We start from the raw sequence: 22,104 nt of genomic DNA, 5'->3' as shown, positions 1-22,104 counted from the left end.
GATTTACTGAGGGGCTGATTTTTCAGATGTGTTGAGGCAGAGCACATGTGCAAATCAAGCAGCTCAAGTTAGGCAACTAGAATTAGTGGGAACTTTTGAAAATATAAGCCCTAACTTTTAACATTATGAAAAATATATATTTTATGCATTCAATACTTAAATAGAGTTGTAAAATTTCATATAGTTCTGAAAATATTATTGGTAGACCTGCAACAATGTGATATACATCACTTTACTTTGCATGTACTATTACAAACAGATATTTGGTATAAAGTTTTTCATCTAAATCAAATGTTTTTAATAAACTGGGCACTTTTCATAAGCGTATTGGAACTTCCTTAGGATTTATGGGGCCCTACACAGTATTATTAAACTGGAGCCCCTGTGCCCGACGGCAGCCTGGGCTCACAGCCCAGGCAGGTGTGGGGAGGGAAGGGATGAGGCAGCAAAGGATACCGAGCCACCCGGCCCACCTTACAGTGGCGGAGAGTCACAGTGCCCTGTAGAGACCCCCGTAGCCTCTCCCTCACACAGAATGTGCGGCGCCGGCGCATTTGGCTCTGTGAATATGGCCCCTGCCTAATGAAACTGCCGTGTGCACTGGGTGGGCGGGAGCCAACCTGCTCTTACCTGCTGTCATGGGTGGTGGGTGAAGCTGCCACTTGGGGAGGCTAGCTCCCCAGCCCACCAGTGGCCCCGCCCATACTCCACCCCTGCTCTGCCCCAGGCCCCGCACCCACTCTGCCCAGACCCCACCCTCACTCAACTATCTTCCTGCTCTCTTCCCTCCCCGTGTCTGATCACCCCCTTCCAGCCAAATCCCTGAACCCAAATGAAGCAAATGACATTTGGAAAAACAAAAAAAACACTCTTCTGCAATTTCTTTCTAAAGAAAATGGAACATGTTTTCCACTGCATGCCAGAAGGTGAAGAGTGGCCATGCAAAAGGTACCTAATTAAAAGCACTAAACTTTGGAATAAAAAATGTCAATCACGGGTTTTTTTTATATATCCTAAAGCTTGTCAGATATTTATTTGCAAAAACTTTGTAGTAAGGGCAAGTCAGCTGTCCTGCTGAATGCAACATTAAATATTATGGAATACATGATGCAGCTCTTCTCTGTTTTACATTTTCTTAATCAGTATTTCTAAGCTGATTTTATATTTTAAATGTACTCTTAAACCTTCATAAAGTAATCATTCCAGATTACTACATATTTAAACTCACTAAAACAAAGATATTATTTTAAATTAATGAGTCACAGAGGTTTAGTGTGTTCATAACAATGATCATTGCTTTTAGAAAAAGGGAACTAATTTACTTTGTGTGATCTCCATAACAATAGACATATTTATGAAATTTTACCAACTTTAAAAAATATGACAGGTTTCAGAGTAGCAGCCGTGTTAGTCTGTATCTGCAAAAAGAACAGGAGTACTTGTGGCACCTTAGAGACTTTGTTAGTCTCTAAGGTGCCACAAGTACTCCTGTTCTTTTTTATAAAAAATATGTTTCCAAAGATTTTAGGCATAACAAAGGATTTTATATCTTACTAAGGTACTGATTTTGCTAGAGGGTTCTCTTAAAACAAGTTAATCAAATAGTCAGAAGTAAAGAAAGGGAAACTCCTTTGTCCAGCTATCTGGCAGGAAAGGGGTGTTGTCCCTTTAAGGGCTCTCTGCAAGGATTTTTTAGAGATGTGATTTTATTATCTTCAGCAACACACTAACGAAATATTTTTAAAGCAAATTTTAAACTAAGGTCCTGTAGACCAACATGTTTCGAGTAAATATTTACAGTAATGCACAACTGTTTTTGTCAGTAAATTCAGAAACTGACAGTATATACCTGGGGGTTGGCAAATGCCTGTTAAATGGTTTCATTACCACTTGAATAGCTCTTTAACATTTTCAGTGTTGTGCTAATAGGTCTGGCAGGCTGGAAGACTTTTTCACTTTTAAGTTACAAGATCCTCTCCAGAGTAAGAGTCACCAGGCAGCAGAAGCTAGCTGTGGGAGCCTGAAGGAAGGGTCAGAACAGGGATAAGAAGAGTCAGAAGGGTGGACACTAAGACCCAGGGATGCTCCACATTTTCAGGTGCCCTATGCAGCTGTGTATGCCTAAGGACGGCTCTGTTTAAATGTCATGTAAACAAAGAGATGAGGTTTGTAATTTTATGTAAGCTGCTGTCTGGTATTCTGACAAAACAGGTAATTGACTTGTTCTTCTTGTTAGAGGCAGGCAGGGGCGGCTCTATGTATTTTGCCACCCCAAGCACGGCAGGCAGGCTGCCTTCAGCAGCATGCCTACAGGAGGTCTGCCGGTCCCGCGGCTTCGGCGTACCCGCCGCCGAATTGCGGTCGAAGCCATCGGACCGGCGGACCTCCTGCAGGCATGCCGCCGAAGGCAGCCTGATTGCCGCCCTCGTGGCGACCCGCAGGCCGCTCCTCCCCCGCGGCTTCCCGCCCCAGGCACGCACTTGGCGCGCTGATGCCTGGAGCTGCCCCTGGAGGCAGGAGACTAACAAGGCTGCTACTCTGAAACTTGTTAGAGGCAATTAGTCATTATGATCTTTACAGTACACTTGTAACTAAAGCGTACTGGAACAAAGAAAAAAATAAGAAGTTAATTGGAAAAGTTGTTCTAAAGCCAAATCAACATTTACCATCAAGGTTTTAATTCTTACTTTGATAATTACTTTGTCAAAAGCAAAATAACTATGCCACTGAGAGAATGTCTCTTCCCAGTAACAGGCAGCAACTTCTGGAGACATCCTGATTTTTTCATTCATGGAGAGGAATGATGTAAGCCCACTCCACTATATCCATTCACCATAAAAAGATCACAGCAATGTGGTAGGGAATCACGCCATTCAAACCTCTGTTTAACTGGAAAGGATTAATGTAATCTAGTGTTTAGAGCAGGAGCCTGGCAGTCAGGTCTGCCAGATTCTGTTCCTTAGTCTGCCACTCAGGGCCGTCCCTACCCATACGCAAAGTACGCAGCTGCATAGGGCACCAGGAAATATGGGGCACCACATTTCCTGGTGCCCTGCGCAACTGCATGCTGCTCCAGCCCCTGCTCTGCCTCTTCCCATGGCCCCTGCCCCTGCTCCGCCCCCACTCCACCCCTTCCCCAAAGCCCCCACCCTTGCTCTGCCCCAGCCCCACCCCACTCCTTCCCCAAAGCCCCCGCTCCACTCCAGCCCCACCCCCCACTCCACCCCTTCCCCAAAGCCCCCACCCTTGCTCTGCCCCAGCCCCACCCCACTCCTTCCCCAAAGCCCCCGCTCCACCCCAGCCCCACCCCCCACTCCACCCCTTCCCCAAAGCCCCCGCCCCTGCTCCGCCCCAGCCTCGCCCCCACCCCCTTGAGGACTGCTGCAGGGGTCGGGCCCACACTCACTGGTGGCAATAAGTGCAGTGACCCGGCCCCAGCCTGCTCCGCTCCATTGGAGTGGGCTGGGGTCAGGGGGCTGCATAGGTGTTGTATCACCCAGGCAAGGTATTAAACTTCAACAAAACTTTATTTACAGTGGAAATCTCTTTACCAAGCTGTAACTGCACACTCTAACTCTCACTCAGCCTCCTCAACTCCTCCCCCCTCCTTCCTGTTTCCTGTCCTTTCAGACTCCCAACAGCCAGTGCTCCCAGTTCTAATAATCACATGCAGCATCTAAACACCACAGTAGGGCACCAAAATGGCTAGGGACGGCCCTGCTGCCACTGATTTCATGCACAAGTTTCTTCACCATTTTTTGCTTCACTTTCAAAGTAGAGATTCTCAAATATTGCTGGTAAGTTATATCAAAACTTAAAAACCCTATTCAGCAAAGCTCTTAAAGCATATGCTTTGGGTGAGGGGGTGGGGACACCCTGACAACAGTGCCCCTCCTCCCCCCACCCCCTCTGCATAGCAGACAGGAAGCTCCCAGGAGCAGCTGGCTAGGGGCAGCTCCAAGGCAGGGGGCAGGAGCTGCAGGCCTGCAGACTCCAGCAGAGCAGCAGGGGGAGGGCACCCCTGCTCCAGAGGCACCCTGTTTATAATGGTGCCCTGGGCTTTTGCCCAGTTGGCCTCTGCCTAAGGCCGGCCCTGCTCTTATAAGATTTCTGACACCCCATACCTCTCAGATTTTGGAAGGCACTTCAGATTCTGAAATCTTGGGTCGAGTGCTGTAGCTATCTTTAGAAATCTCACATTGGTACCTTCTTTGTGTTTTGTCAGATCTGCACTGAAAGTGTTCTTAAAACAAACATGCTGAGTCATCATCCAAGACTGCTATAATATGAAATATATGGCAGAATGCAGGTAAAACACAGAGCAGGAGACATACAAATCTCCCCCAAGGAGTTCAGTCACAAATTTAATTAACGCACTATTTTTTTTAACGAGTGTCATCAGCATGGAAGCATGTCCTCTGGAATGGTGGTCAAAGCATGAAGGGGCATATGAATGTTTAGCGTATCTGGCACGTAAATAACATGCAATGCAGGCTACAAAAGTACCATGCAAACATCTGTTCTCACTTTCAGGTGACATTGTAAATAAGAAGCGGGCAGCATTATCTCCATAAATTTAAACAAACTTGTTTCTCTTAGCAATTGGCTGCACAAGAAGTAGGACTGAGTGGACTTGTAGGCTCTAAAGTTTTACATTGTTTTGTTTTTGAGTGCAGTTATATATTTAAAAAAAAAATCTACATTTGTAAGTTGAGCTTTCACGATAAAGAAATTGCACTATGGTACTTGTATAAGATAATTGAAAAATACTGCCATATATACTCGATCATAAGCTGGTTCGTTTATAAGCCGACCCCCCCCCCAAGATGGATAAGTAAAAATGGAAAAATTTTATAACTCATTCATAAGCCGACCCTATAATTTAGGGTTCATCAAACTTTGGCTCCTGGGCCATCAGGATAAGCCGCTGGTGGTCCGAGATGGTTTGTTTACCTCGAGCGTCCGCAGGCACGGAGGTAAACCTAAGTAAACAAAGTGTCCTGGCGCGCCAGATGATTACCCTTACAGGCTGGGACAGCAACTGGTGGGGAAATGTTTTTGGGGGGGGAGAAGCTGGGGGTCAGGGGAGTAACCCCTGTGACCACCCCCCACATGACCCCACCCCTAGCCCGGGACCCCCACACTCTCCCTATCCCATCCCTTCCCACCTTGTCTGGGGAGGGCCAGGGAAGGATGTCTCTGGCCTGGCTGGGGCTGCTCCGGCAGCCTGGGCAGTGCGGCCGCAGCGTGTTCCACCAGGCTGGGCCAGGTGGCAAGCTGCACCGTGCTCTGGCAAGCCGGTGTGATGACACAAAAAGCTCCCTCTCCCAATTCCCTATGGTGGGTGCACGGAGCATGCTCACGCAAACTGAGCATGTCCAGCAACCTTCACTTTTGCATGGCAGAAACTGCAACTAGTTGCAAAAGTGGAGGGCTGCTGTTTGTGTCGCTACAAGTGTGCTGCCTCTCCTTGCTCCTTCTGTTGGGGGGGGAGGGGCTGTGTCCCACCTCTCTCTCTCTCTATACCAATTCATAAACTGACCCCCTTCTCTGGTGCTTCCATTCGGCTTATGAACGAGTATATACGGTATTTCTTTTCTCATTTTTACAGTGCAAATATTTGTAATAAAAATAATATAAAGTGAGCAGTGTACATTTTGTATTCTGTATTGTAATTGAAATAAATATATTTGAAAATGTAGAAAAACATCCAAAATATTTAATAAATTTCAATTGGTATTCAATTGTTTAACAGTGCGATTAAAACTGCGATTAATTGCTATTAATTTTTTTAATTGTGATTAATTTTTTGAGTTAATCACGTGTGTTAACTGTGATTAATCGACAGTCCTAGTTCATATTTCTAAAACATACAGAATATAACATAGCACATTCCATTGTATAAAGCACTGAATTCTGCACATCTGTGTAACACCTATTACAAAATCAGTTGTCAATAGAAAAAATGACTAAATCATGTATTTATAAAAGAAAACAATGCACAGTAGAAATAAATTCTTCCAATAATGTTAAAAAACCATCATCTAATATACCTAGTGAAATAAATCAGGTAATACTGTACATGTGAGTTGTATATATGGTTACAGGGATAGTCAATATTATTAACAAATAGATTTTTCTTCATAGGTATCAAAATTCTGGCCCACTGGCTGGGTGCATTCTACTTGATCAGTTAAAGATTGTATTGTAATTCAGCCCACCAGCAAGTGCCACAAACAACACTAGCACTTCAGTGCTTTGCATGTACCGGCTGGCTACAAAATGAAAGTTACTAGGATTTTATTATTCTAGTCAGGTTCTCTAAATAGCGTGCTGTAAGGCAAATTCCGTTTTCACAGCAAATGCACTCAAGAACTGCTGAGGAAAACTGACTAAAAAGCTGGTTAATGTCCCTCTGCAGCTGTTCCATTGGTAAGTGCACTTCTTCTGTCTTGCAGACACCAAACATGAGGGAGGGGTTGGAAAAAAGGGACTCAAAAATGCAGGAAAGGAAAATGTAAAAAAATCTGACAAAATTGAGTGAAAAGGGGAAAATGTGAAGAGAGAGAGGACAGAAACTGAGCAGTCAAGAACAAATGCAGAGAGGATGAAATACAAGCAAGGATTGAATGAAGGGGAGAGGATTCTCAAATTTATCATCTGTTTTCAAAGGCAGCCCTTCCTTCGACAGAAGAAGGACTGATGTGTGAACAATGTTAGGTACTCCATCTTCCCCAAGGGCTGGCTGTGCTTGCATCTGAGGGACACCTAGTTCTTACCAGCCCAGAAGCAATGACCTGAACTTGCATCCCCTGCCAAAAAAGGTGTCTTCTGATGTTTTCTCCTGACAGAATGTTCCCTCCTCTTGATTTTTCACATAAAAATAAGTATTACTTGTAATGATCTTGATGCAGGTCAAAACAAACACAGAGGCTCGTGGCATGGTACAAAGAATTTTGCATGTTTCCAAAAAAAGTCAAAGGGACAAATTCAAGACCACACTCTTTTAATATCAGCATTGTCACAAAGGCAAATAAAGTCTACAAAACAAGGGCTAGCATAGGCCTGTTTTTATACTGGCTGCATCATCCTATATACATTGCTCCTCGCACAAAATGCTCTTATCCTCGAGGAATAATCGGAGACAGATAAAAGGGGGCCCCATGCTAAAATGTGCAGATCAGTCCCTGTCACCGCATTCCTCAACCTGGAAATTGGTTGCTCTGGCCACAGACAATTCTACAGATTTTGAGGCAGCTGGGAGTGAGCCAAAAAAGTCATACCCTGTGATTCCGCTCTCAACACTAGCTTTTTGGTTATGTGTTTATGGACAACAGAGGCCTTAATGTGGCTCCATGTGTTTGGAGGCTGGCCTACTGTGTGATGATTTGCAATTCCTTTATCATTGTCTTAGATGTCACTGATGAGAGAAATGCAGAACTCAAAAGATACAATTACCCACAGATCTGTAGTATCTGTATCTTGGCTATCCAGTTCCTGCCATGTATTCTTCTGCTTCACTGCCACTTCACTAAAGGATTTGCAAAATCCCTCAAGCAGCTTAACTACTTCGCCTGGAATACTTTTGGTAGAAAGTTACTAACACAGCTTCCTGCTCTGAGTTGCTTTTTTGCTTCACTTTCAGCTGTGACTTCTAAATGTCAACCAGTTCTACATCAACAGGGATCTACAACTGAAATGTATAGTATTTGAGAAGACTATGGACTCTGATATCTGGACTAGGAGTTCAAAATGAAACCTTTCACTGTGAAATTCATTGAAAAACAAATGTTATATATCATAAATGTATCTTCTAATAATAGTATTGTGCAAGTATAGAATGCTTTTCATTCAAAGACATCTTCACAAACAATTAGGCAAGCCTCACTACACTCTGAGGCAAGCATTAGCACCTTTTACAGATACAGAAACTCAGGCACAGAGAGGTTAAGCTACTTGCCCAAAGTCACACATGAGTAAATGGCAAACAATAACAGAACCCAGAATTCCTGATACCCAGTCCTGTCCTAATTACTAGAGAATACTTCTTCCCTGTATCTGAGTCTTTCATCCTAATGCCTAATAAAGTAGATGTACGGGCTAAAATTGGCATCGTGATCCTACAATTTCTGTTTTAGACATAGAGAAAAACATGATCTCATCTCTCTGCTAAGAAGCAGATTTCAAGATGTCACAATCTCAGTTTCTTTCAGTATGTATGATTGTTCCAAGGATACATAACCCAGCAAAATTCAATGACTCTGATAAAGAAGAAGGGCTGGAGGCATTGCAGTAACAGGCTAGTAAACATTCTTTCCTTTTATATGGCATTTAAAAGAGCTTGAAGATAAAATTAATGTCAGAGTGAACCAGAACTGCTGCTCAATAATTTTGGCAACTAGATCTCACAAAAAGGTAATGTGTACACAGTACAAAATTCATTGCCTGTAGCGTGGATTAAATAAATACAATATACAATATATTTACGGTCAGATGAATCCCACGTTCAGCAGTGAATCTGCAACTACACAAAAGAAAGTATCAGAGGGGTAGCCGTGTTAGTCTGAATCTGTAAAAAGCAACAGAGGGTCCTGTGGCACCTTTGAGACTAACAGAAGTATTGGGAGCATAAGCTTTCGTGGGTAAGAACCTCACTTCTTCAGATGCAAGTGCATCTGTCTTGCATCTGAAGAAGTGAGGTTCTTACCCACGAAAGCTTATGCTCCCAATACTTCTGTTAGTCTCAAAGGTGCCACAGGACCCTCTGTTGCTTTTTACAAAAGAAAGTGTCATTCTGCCTTCTGCTAGAATGAGCTAGGGCTGGTTGGGTTGCCATATTTAGGATGAACATTAAGAATTCAGAATGGGAGGAAGACAAGAGATCATCCCAAGGAGGAAAAATCCATCTGGTGCAGAGGAAAATGCTAGGCTAGAAGGGGGGAGGGATAGCTCAGTTGTTTGAGCATGGGTCTGCTAAACCCAGCATTGTAAGTTCAATCCTTGAGGGGGCCACTTAGGGATCTGGGGCAAAAGTCAGTACTTGGTCCTGCTAGTGAAAGCAGTGGGCTGGACTTGATGACCTTTCAAGGTCCTTTCCAGTTCCAGGAGATAGATATGTCTCCATATATTATATTATAATATATTAAGAATCCATTCAAAAGGGACTGAAGTTTTGGGCTGGAATATAAACTGTTTAGTTTAAATTCACCTGGTCTAACAGGACAGCTGAAAAAAGAGTCCTGGATTGTCTTCTTTTTAATTCCATGTGCTCTGTACTATTTATGTCCAATGTAGTGTTATCTTGCTCTATAGAAAGATTTTTAACTACATAAAATACTTAATTTCATAAAATAATTATTTCAACAATAGTAGCTGTACCATCCAGAATCATGTACATGCATCCTCCAATTCTCATCATGTTTTTTCAAGATGTACAGCTTCCCCACATTTCCCCAGATATACACTGTATTTCAAAGTACACTGGCTGGATGAAAAAATGCCACAGTCAATGAGTTATTCCATAGCCTGAGAATTATGAAAAAATAATGTGGTTGCAGGCATGGTTTTGTAGACAATTACATTGTTATAACACTGTAATAATAATACCCAACATTTTTGGAGCACCTCAAAAGGTCAAAACTCTGTAGAGTTATTAAATAGTTAATTCTCACAACACTCTTGTGGGTCAGTAGGTTAATATTACCGTCTTCATTTTACAAATGGGGTGACTGAGGCAGAAAAGTGAAGTGACTTGCCCAAGGCCAAACAATAAACCACTGGCAGAGCTAGGATTAGAACTCATGTTCTCACAAGCCAGAGCTCATTTCTCAGTACGGTCTGCTGCAGAATGCACTGCAGTATTTCTAATAGCCATACACTATGCTTTTGACTTTGAATAATACTCTGGAATAAGGAAATTACAACTGTTACAGCTTTTATAGCCATCAGGAAAAATAACTCTAGGATTTTTGGCTATTTTGAGCTACTCTAGGTATAAAATAGATACTGAGATTTATCTACATGATGATAATATTTTGACAGAATAATAAAAAAATTGCACAAAGACCTTGTATGATAGATAAGGAAATATTTCATGGCCTTGCTTACCAATGGTCTAGTCATTCTGATATTATATAAAATAGCCTAATAACAATTGTCATACTCATGCTGGGGAAATGTACTGTTCTAAATTAGGAAGATATTCAAACATTTGTTTTCTTTGTTCTTATATAGCAATCTGATTACTTTCTTCACCACAGATAAGTAGGTACGTAGCCTCAAACTTTATCTCAAGAGAAATGTTTGAAGTAGCAATAGAGCATTGCAATTGCTATACAAATATCAGCACATGATCATTACATTGATGTTCAGCTCTATGTCTCTATTTTATTTACTCATTTGGAACAGTGAATGATGAGTGATTTTCCCATTGTCTAGACAAAACTGGAGCTTGGATTCCAGCTTGCTGGCTGAAGCTTAACCTAGTTAAAACATATGTCATGTTGACAAGATGTAGAAAACAACTTAAGGAAATCTGTCCTCTCCATTGAGGGGACTCCACCTACCTTTTCTTAACTCAAAATTGCAACCTGGAGGTCTTGTTGGATCCTCAGATGCTTCTATATGGCAGCAGAGGCCAAGTGCTTGACAAAGATTTGATTTTTTATTTCAGATGTAGCCTCATCAGGTACCCACACCTTTGTCACCTCCATCATATATTATAGCGGTGTGCACCTGAAGATCAGCCAGAAACATTAGCTGGTGCAGAATCTGTCTGTGCAATTAGTAGTGCTTCTCAAATGGAGTATATTACACCTGTGCTCTTGACATTGTACTTGCTTCTCGTTTGCTTCTAGGTGTAATTTAAGGAGCTGGTTTTGAGCTACAAAGCACTTTGTGGTATGAGCCATGTGCATCTTTAAGAGTGCCTCTCACTTTGTGTTTTAACAGCCCTGATGATCTGGAATGCTTAGGTATAGGCCCATTGTATGGATCTAAATAAGTTATTATTAAAGTGGATCTGGACTTCCCCATATTTTGTTATATGATTGGGCCTTTTACCTATTAGCTGTCAGAAACTGGTTGAATGTTAGGAAACTCCTCTGCCTTTAGTTAGAGGGGGACTGGATGTTCAAACTATTACCTACAGAAAAAAACATACACAACACAGACTCATACTGTTACTCAGAAGGCGACTATAATTTGGAACAAAGCCAGTCAATGTCAATGTTCTAATCACACCCTGTCAAGGCAGGCACTGCTGTGGGATAATCCCATCTGGCCTACAATTCTCTTGGATGGTAGCTTTCATCTGTGGAGAGACTCAAGTGTCTAACTGTTAAAGATCTTTATCAAGTAGCCATTTTAAAATCTTTTGCTCAATTGGAGGATTCTGGCCTATTAATCACTTTTTGATGTTTCTTAAAACCAGACATGCCCTCTCCTTGGTTTGGAGTAATCAGATTTTTAGACCACATCAGATGTCTCTGGTGCTGGCATTTATTAATACAAAGAGTGGGAAAATACTGATGTTACAAATCAATATATTCATTATTTGGGAAATTAATACCAGACAACAAGCATAGGGAAAGGAATGGAGCACAATCTTCAATATGGGGATCTGGTAAAATATCCTGTATACTACAATAAATATTTACTAATTTTATATAATATATTGCTCTTTATTTGGTTAATTTTAGACGTAGAATTTCACTTACTCCTATTGTCCAAGCAAAGCATAGCAAAAGTCTCTCTGGTGCCTTTTTTGGTGTAAATTATATGTGGGAGAGTCTTCTGGTTTTACTTCTTGATTCTTCAGTATTCATTTAAGATTTTGACCAGCTTTGAACTGACAACTTTGAAGTAAAAGACTTCATATCTCCATTACCAATCTTCTGACACATCCAGTCCCCAATAGCTCAAAACATTTCAGTATATCATGTTGGCTGTTTTATCTTGGACACAATCCTGCAGTCTTTACCCTTAGCAGGGACTGCAGGATAGAGGTTCCAGCCCTTAAGGGCAAATAGACAGTTCCACACAATATGTTGGGTTAAAAAATGAGACCAGTAAGACAGTTTCTATTTAGTTTTCTGGGTTTTTATCTTAATTTCTCTAAATATTATTTTAATTCATGCTTATGAATTTGTAATGGTCTTTCTATTTCTTCCAGATTTTCTTATCGTGCTTTTTTATTTTTCTTATGTCTAATCTATTTTTCTTTTCCACTGAAACAAGTTCAAGCTTCTTGTCCTCATCTTTCATGCCTCATAATCCTGGCTCTATTGTATATGTCCAACCAATCCTAAATATGATTCAACAGTCTGAAAAATTAATCTGGGAACTGTGTAATGCCAGTCAGTGATTATATCTGATTTAGGAATGTAATTACCAGACAATATATATTAACTTTTTATATAGCATCTGCATTCTTTCATATAGTGTGCCAAAACTTTACAATGATAGATAGAAAAGAAATAGAATGATTTACAGTACTGAGAACGCAGTGATTCTCATGCAGGTTTAAACTAGTGTAAATGGTGGATTCTCTGTAACTTGAAGTAACTTGAAGTCTTTAAATCCTGATTTGAGGACTTCATTAACTCAGCCAGAGATTATAGGTCTATTACGGTCTATGAGCAGGCAGCAGGGGAAAACCATGTATGGAGATGAAACAAAAGAAAAAATTGATGAAAGTTAAAAGCAGATAATGATGCAAATATGCATTCCTGTTTTATGGATTAATTATGGGGAGACAAGACCTGTAGCATACAGCTCTGTGGGAAGAGTAAAGAGCAACAGAAGAAAAAGGAGAATGGGCATTTCATGAAATGTCATCTTGCCTTTCAGTCTTTCCATTTTACTATCATATACAAGATAGAGATTCAGAAGTGCCTGGCTAAATTTCTCTCCGATATCTCAGGAGGAAGAATTGATGTGTAACTGAGAACTTGAGTCGATCTTTAAGTTTTCTTGATCTATAAGAAAATCTATAATTATACAAACCCACCTGTAAAAATGGATTTTATTGTACATCTGTCTGAGGGTACACTGTGAAGATGTTTTATAGTATGTGGATGAGCAAATATATGTGTATAGAAGAAAACTCAAAAGCCGTACTGAGTTGCACACTAGACATTCCTTCCTCTCACTCTTCATTGAAGAAAAATGGAAAACAAATTAAACACAAAAAAGGGCGCAGGAAGTAGGAAGGCAACACACATACCAGTCATCACAGTGGGTTGATTAATTTTAATGTATATTAAGGGATCAGCTTTCCAAAATGGAGAACATGCTTCAGTGGGTTCTTTAAGTAGGGGGCAGTTCTTGAGGAAGTTTTCTTCCTCATCCCACCTGTGTCATGTAACTTGGCAGCTGGGCTGGGCATATAAGAAGCCAATAAGGAAAAAAGGAATGCATCTTGTACTAAGATTAATAAGAGAGAGCCTATAGCCCTTAAATATGAAAACAATTTCTGCTCTGTGAGTCAAGTGTTTGAATGAGTAGGGACAGATAAGCAGTGCTTACCTTCCAAGAAAGCAAGATGATTGATCATTAGATAGTACTATAAATTCACACCTGATAATAACATAAAATTGAGTATACAAATGAATTTTACCATCAGCAACATTAACACATTATAACCTATGCAAATTAGATATGGATGAACCAGTTTGGGCCATATAAGAACCAGTTCATATCTTTGTCCCTCTCCATATTACAAAAACACTCAGCCTTGATTCTGAGTTACATAACTGAAAATGAGCCATTCAAAGGATATGCTTTTCTTTGGCTGAAGATATTCTGTGATTTTAATAACAGTCAGCCTCAGAAGCCAACTTTGAAGAATCCTGGCTAACATGTTCTGCAGTTTTGGATTCACAGAATGTTGGAAGTAGGACAGGGTGTAACAGGGATTGTTTTTCATGTATTATCTGTTACTCCAAGTTTCAGCAACAAACAATCCAAATGTCTTCTCTCATTTCTGGGCAACACTCAGAGCCTCAATGGTTTTTCTATTAACTAGCTTCTTCATTGCCAAAATTATAATATTTATTTGCTAGCATGATTTGACACAGACACAGGAACACACACTCTCAGGATCTGCCTCAAACTACTTGTATTACTTCCTGTTAACTAGTCAAGTGTATCTTGATACACATGACTAGGTAGCTCCACAGTGTATTACTCTGGCCACCTCACCACAGATCTGCAGCCGCTGAGCAGGAAATAGTCAGTTTCCCCTCTTGCCTGCTGCTCTACTAAGCTTAGAGCCTCCAAGGCTGCTGGACCCATACTATTGAGTGGAATGCTACACAGAAAAGGCCTAAGTTTCAGAGGTGCTGAACTCCTACAGTTCCTAATGACTTTAATTTGCATAAACCCATAAACTCTAAGCAAACCAATTATGTTAGTGTTTGTTCATGAAACCCATATGAACTGAAGCCAGCTACACCTGCTTTGCACCAATCATGGATTCCCATCATACCAGGGGACTCTTCAGCTGGTTGTTAAAGCCAGCACTACAGGCCTTTACAGCTGCCGAAGCAGTGTAAAGGGGCTGGAGTGGGTCTCTGGATTGAGCCTAAAGTTTGAGGCCTAGAGCACATAGTGACTTTTAAACTCATCTGACGCTTATATATGCTACATGATAATATTCTGTAAAATGGATTACTTTAGTAATAATAAAACACTTTGCACTTCTACAGCACCTTTTGTGTAAAGATCTCAAAACACTTTACTGATGTTAATGCATTAAGCCTCCTAACTCTTCTGTGAGGTAAGTATGGTATGGTTTCTCTTCAGAGCAGTGTGGCCTAATAGAGCACTTGACTGAGATTTAGGAAATCTGGGTTCTGCTCCCGGCTCTGGCACTGGCCTGATGGGTGACATTGCACAGGTCATAGCACCTCCGTGCCTCAGTTTCTCCATCTGTGAAATGGGTCTAGGGATACTTACCTTCTTTGTAAAGTGCTTTGAGCTATGCAAAGGAAAAGTATTACCTAAGAGCTAAGTATTATTAAATTGTTATTATTTTAATTTGCCACTGGGGAAACTAAAGCACAGGGTCACAAAGGATGCCTGTGGCTAATATTTCTATTTTTTTCTAAAAGTCACAATATTTGTGAACTGTACAATTAGCACAAAACATTTTATTCCACATGGCTGAATCCCCTAGACTCCAAAGAGGACTTTCATGCATCAAGACAGGTTAGCTTAGACCTTTGTGTTAACATACCCTGAATTTATTTTGTGCTAGTATGGAAATGTAAAATATATTGTAGCATGTAGTGAGGTGGAGTGGCCTCCCGCCGAGCAGAAGAGTGAGGGACCACTACACTCCCCCTGGTGAGAGGAGCTAAATCCGCCCCACCTCCCTCACTGGAAGTCCTGGGGTGGGACAGGAAGTATAAAAGGAACGCCCCGGAGCTTGGTTGGGGCTGGAGGGGAGCTGGGATCTCTCCTCCCAGCTCTTCCAGGGAGCTGGGATCTCAACAGGATCCCGGAGTAGGCCTCAAGTGGAGCTGTGCCCTGCAGCCAGAGGAGACAGATGAGTGTCTCGAGGACTGCTGTCAGATGAATGCCCTGAGGAGCTGTGGGGACTACTGGTGGCCGAGTACCCTGAGGAGACAGAGGACCTTTGGACTACAGAGCCCTAAACCCAGACTGTGGTAGGAAGTAGCCCAGGGGAACCAGACTCTGGCCCAGTTCTGCTGCTGGAGTGAGAGTCAGCATGTTGCGGTGTGATTCACCACCGACCCCATGGAGGAACACTCCACCACTGTTCAGGCCCTAGGCTGGGACCTGGTGGAGTCAGTCAGGAGGACCCGGGTCCTCTTACCCCTGCCACTACACCCCTGGGATGGCAGCCTCCCAATCTTTAGGCCCAGAAGCCTGCATTTATCAGCCATCCAGTAGGAGTAAGAACACCCAACTGTTTGGTGCTCCGCCCTGCCTGAGGGTCTGGTCCCCTAGACTCCTTTGCTACTCTGCCCTTACTGCAGGCCACAGCTATAGACTGTGCTCTGCCCTGCCTAGGGGGCCCAAGCTCCCTTATAGACTGTTAAGTACTGTTGGCTCCAGCCAGAAGGTGCTGGGCTATAGACGGTTCGTGGCCTCCCTCCCCACACGAGAGTGAGGGACCACTACATAACAGTTGTCCTGTTTACAATCCATGGACTAGATTCTCTGCTGTTCCCAGGACCTGCACAGCAGACAATGGACACAATTGTGGCTTGACACTACTCTAATGTTTGCTGACTGGTAAGAGCCCCCAAGGAGCCTGTCTTCCAGCAGAAAATGGCTGAATCACAGTAATACTCCAGCCACACCCCATCCTGCCAGCAGCTATGTGGAGGGTGGCATAGAAGATGGCTATGGCAGCACTATGCCACCTGAGAGCTCCCCCATGCTGAGGGAATCCTTAGCTCTGATCTGGCCAGTTTATGGTCCCCTTTCACCATCTGAGGAGATTGACAGAACTGTACAGGAGGATAGAATCAAGTCCTATTTTGCCAGCTAGCAGTTTAACTTCTTTAATAAAATTGCTCATACAGTAACTTTGAAACTTGTAACATACTAATATATGTATGTAGTGAGGCAGCCTGGCTCCCAGCCGCCCCAGAGAACGACGAGCCTCTCTGGATGCCAAAGTGGGCGGAGCCACTGGAGCCTGCGCCCGCCTCCCAAAGGTCAAAGCGCAGGACCGGAAGTATAAAAGCCACATCCCAAGGCTCAGAAGCTGCCTGGCCACCGGAGAAGCCAGATGCTGGGGGCCTAGCTCCCGTTGGGGAGACTTTGGCAGCCTGTGACCAACCTGAGGACTGGCCATACCAGTCAAGGCCTCATGATGACCAGACCCCAGAGAAGCTGTTAAGCCTACCGGAGAGAAGCAACCTAGAGAAGCTGCCAAGCCTACCGCTCACCGCGTACCCTGAGGAGCCCATGGTGCTTGATTCGGTGGAGGACACCAACCAGACGCAAGTGTGATGGGTTGGATCACAGAAACCCCCTTGGGAGCTGCCACCCAATGTACCAAGACTACCCCTGCTTCTGTTTTCCCTGCCAGCTCAGGACTCCAGCACCCTGTCTTGCTCAGCCAGACACTCCCGTCTGCTCTAACACAGACCCAGGGTCTGACCACTTGCCCCAAAGCTGCAAGTTTACCTGAAAACAGCTCATAGAAGTTTGCTTGTCTTTAGCACTCAGATGCCCAACTCCCAATGGGGTCTAAACCCAGATAAATCCATTTTACCCTGCATAAAGCTTATGCAGGGCAAACTCATAAATTGTTCGCCCTCTATAACACTGATAGAGAGAGATGCACAGTTTGTTTGCTCCCCCAGGTATTAATACATACTCTGAGTAAATTACTAAATAAAGAGTGATTTTATTAAATACAGAAAATAGGATTTAAGTGGTTCCAAGTAGTAACAGACAGAACAAAGTAAGTCACCAAGCAAAATAAAATAAAATGCGCAAATCTATGTCAAATCTAAATACAGATAATCTCACCCTCAGAGATGCTTCAGTAAGTTTTTCTCAGACTGGACACCTTCCAGGCATGGGCACAACTCTTGCCCCTGGTACAACTCTTGTTCCAGCTCAGGTGATAGCTAGGGGATTCTTCGTGATGGCTCCTCTCCCCCTTTGTTCTCTTCCACCCCTTTATATATCTTTTGCATAAGGCGGGAACCCTTTGTCCCTCTGGGTTTCCACCCCTCCCCCTCACTGGAAAAGCACCAGGTTAAAGATGGATTCCAGTTCAGGTGACATGATCACATGTCACTGCAAGACTTCATTGCCCACTTGCCAGCACACACATATACAGGAAGACTAACAGATAAACACAGCCATCTGCAGACAATGGTCCTTGTTAAGGGGAGTCATCAAGATTCCAAACCATCATGAATGGCCCACACTTTACATAATTACAATAGGCCCTCAGAGTTATATTTCATATTTCTAGTTTTAGAATCAAGAGTGGTACATTTATACAAATGGGATGATCACACTCAGTAGATTATAAGCTTTGTAATGATATCTTACAAGAGACCTTTTGCATGAAGCATATTCCAGTTACATTATATTCACTCATCATATTTTTATAAAACTATTCCAGTTACATTATATTCACTTCTTATTATGTTTTTATAAAACCATATAGACTGCACAACGTCACCAAGGCCTGATGACAACTAGACCCCGGAGAAGCTGTTAAGCCTACCGGAGAGAAGCGACCCAGAGAAGGTGCCAAGCCTACCGCTCACTGAGTACCCGGAGGAGCCCATGGTGCTTGATTCTGTGGAAGACACCGACCAGACGCAAGTACTGCTAGAGGGGGAGGTAGAAAGTAGCCCAGGGGCAGCTGACCCTAGTCTGGCTGCGGCATACCCAGAGCCGATGTCAGTGTGTTGCGGTCTGGATCCCCACTGACGCAGCAGCGGGCTGCCTGCTGCTGTTAGGGCCCCGGGCTGGGACACAGTTGAGTGGGCAGGCCTGCGTTCCCCCCCTGCCACCCCACTCATGGGTGGCAGTCTCCCCCTCGCCCCAGATGCCAGAACCGGGAGTCTGGGCTTGTTCCTGAACTATTTGCTCAGCCCCTGCCTGAGGGTCTAAGATCCAGACTATGTGTTGCCCCGCCCTGACCCAGGGCCTGGGGCCTGATATTGAACTATTTGCTCAGCCCCCTGCCTGGGGCCTGAGCCCTTGACTGTTTCCTGCCTCACCTGGCTAGTTCCCTGACTCAGCGGACCTCAGTAGTGAGGCGGCCTGGCTCCCAGCCGCCCCAGAGAGCGGTGACCCTAACAAACCCCTTTACAATGTAATATTGTAAAAAAGAAAGGACAATGTAATCTTCCAGAACAGAAAATACATTTTCAATCTGTTTATTTCCTTAGCCTCTCCAATCTCCTAAACCCAATTTCATAAACTTCCATGTCCTTTAAGCTCTGTTATTGTCCTTTAAATACAGAAATTTCTTCACCAATCCCCAAAACTTTACAAATAGGTGAGAGAAGTATTGGTTTTGGATTACTTCCTCACAACTCTCAATTAAGTCATTATAGAGGGTCTATTTGTTGATCTTTCTTCCCCTCCAACATACAAAAATCCACCTTTGGCAAGAGACTGTTCTTCTGGCCAATACTACAAAGAAATGAACAAAAAGAGAAAAACAAGCAGCAAGGAGGCCAGGGGATAGAGTTACTATGAGAAAATAAAGTACTAGTAAGTACATTTTTCTATTTGGTTTTGGTTACAGGAAATATGGCATAAAATATGTACTAAACCAGGTGGTGAAAGCCTTACTTCTTGCTGAAGCTTGAATTGTTTGCCACCATTAATTATGGTAACATTAATCAATGGAACTGCTCAGGTGAATTAAATGCATGTTATTCTTACTTTCTTGATGTTTGATTTTAAAAGTACGACTGTTTAAGAAATTACTTTTTCTTAATAAAAATATATTAAAATAAGGAACTTTTACATTGGCCTAAGCAGAAAGAAAGAACATGGCATATTATTATATTGAATATACAGGCCCAGATCCTCTGGTGAGGTGCAATACTGTATTGCCACTTTGCACAACATTGCCAGCAGATTCTGGACTTAATCTGCACAGATGGCCTAATTCAGGGGAGCCTCTGGTGGCAGAGGGCTTGCACAGCAGCTCCTATACCACTCCCCTCTCTGCTGGGGTTGCTCTGTGCCCCACTGACCTCCAGCTGCTGTATCAGATCTCTTGCACCATTGTAAAGTAACTTGGTGTAATTTACAGCAGCCTTTGTTCTTCTCTAAGTTACACTAGGAATCCAGCTCAGCTCAGGATTGAGGCAGGAGATGCCATCTTTAGATCCCACTCCTGAGCTGAATTCTTGTCCATAGCTGAGGACTTGGGCACAATATTAAAGATGTATTGGGAATATTGGTGATTAAAGTCCACCAGTATTGAAAAAAGCTTGAGAATCCTAAAAGATGTGATGGATTGGTGCGTGTCTGTACAAGTCTGTATCAAATTGTGACCTTCATATGACATTGTAACTGTGTGATGCTGTAGAGAAGGGAAGTTGACTGTCATCACTATTACAAAATTGTGATAAATCTTGTGCAAAGTGTGCCTTGTGAGGTATCATTTTAAAAGTCATGATTTGCTGAAACTCATTGTCCTATTTAAATGTGTGTACCATCATTGTAAACAAAGTTATGAGATTTTGCTATATGTTTGTTACTGAAACATGTTGTGAATCCGGGAAATGCCAATGGACTAACCCCTCGGAAATAACAAAGGGACTATAAACAAACACTTGCATGTCATCCCCAGAGACCCATCAGGCTGAGTGTATAAAGAAAGGTGCAAGCAAAGATTTGCAATTCATGTGAGGAACTGATGGCAAAGCATGTATGCCATTGAGCTACCTGACACTGCAAGACAGCTAGTATTTTTCCAGAAGAAAGGGTAAAGATATAAAAGGGGAGAACAAAAGGCACATGGACACCTCTTTCCTACCCCCTCTCTGGACTGGTGAATGCTTATATGGGGAAACTTTGAACAAAAAGATTGAGGTCCCCAAATCTATTTGGGCAACCCAGAGACTTGTAGAAAACTAGCAGATTTAACATCCCTGCTATTAATTTGGACTAAATGCGCTGATCCAGCTGTAATGCATTTTATCTGCTTTAACCATTTAATAACTGTCATTACTTTTTCTTACTTAATAAATCTTTAGTTTACTAAAGGATTGGCTACAGAGATGTATTTGGTGAGATCTGGAGTACATTTTGATCTGTGGGTAAGTGACTGGTCCTTTGGGTCTAGAAGAACCTAATATGTGGTGAATTTTGGTTTTAATAACCTTTCATCATGAAGTCCAGTTTGTCTGGGTCATAATATAGGCTGGAGTGTCTGAGATGAATGTCTGTGACTCTATGGAAAACTAGAATAGTGATCCACAAAGATGCATTTGTTGCTGGTTTGTAAAATTTAAACATAGACTATACCACTGGTTTGGGTATGTCTGCCCTGTTTTCTGACACTCTGACCTGAGATTGGCACTCTCAGGGGTGAGCCACTCCAGGCAGCATGAGAGTAACTACCAAGGACAAAGGTTTTGCTACAGGGAGTGGCTAGGCTGAAGGAAACTGGCTTTCACAATTGGGACTCCGAAGGGCAACTCACCTGACTGGGATCTGAAGCTGACCAGTTGGTCCCATGACATAGGTGACAGGACTTCCGGACTCTCTCACCAGCCAGACTTTGTCAGGCAACAGGACTGCATGAGGCAGAGGGCAGGAGGGGTTAACCCATATGACACATGGACTGGACCTAAGGACTCACAAGAAGGCATGGCCATAGATTTAGGGGAGAGGGAGAATATGGGTGTAACTCCTGCATGTTTTGACTGTAAATGTTGTGGTGTTTTTTACATTGCCTACTACATGGTCTCCAGAAAGTTAATCTATGAACCAGAGTTGGCCACAGAGGTGAAACTCTGGGGTGAGCATACTTAAGCAACTGGGGAGGCTTGCAAAGTCAGAGCACTGGTTTCAAGGTTTAGGTGAGTTGGATTGCAGAGTCTCAAATCCCAAGGAAGGGGGACAAACAGGAGGTCTGCACCCGGGAGTGTGCCTTGAGTTACACTGCAGGGGGAAAAAAAACCCTGGTAGCAAGTCTCACAGCCTGGGTCAACTGACTCAGGGCCATGGGGCTTGCTCTCTGGGGCTAAAATAACAGCGTGGATGTTCCAACTTGGGCTGGAGTGCGAGATCTGAAACCGGGCAAGGGGAGTGGGTCCCAGCCAGAACAGGAATGTCTACCCTACTATTTTTAGCACTGTAGCGAGCCAAAGTCTGTAGACCTGGGCTCTGAGACTCACTGCCATGGGTTTTTGTAGAATAGACATACCCTTAGAGACCCAGACTTAGGAACAGTTGACTGGATGCTGCCTAGCTCCAGATGATTTAGAAGCATGTTGAGTCCAAAGTTTGGGTCCAATTACATAAGACTGGTGACTATCCACTCAGCCAGGTCTGTAACAGACAACATAAATAAAATCCAATAGGTTCTGATGTTATACCAATAAAAACTAGCAGGATCTTATTAAAGGG

This window comes from Chrysemys picta, chromosome 6 (genome assembly GCF_011386835.1).
Source record: "Chrysemys picta bellii isolate R12L10 chromosome 6, ASM1138683v2, whole genome shotgun sequence".
NCBI lineage: Eukaryota > Metazoa > Chordata > Testudines > Emydidae > Chrysemys > Chrysemys picta.
This window is presented reverse-complemented; position numbering follows the sequence as displayed.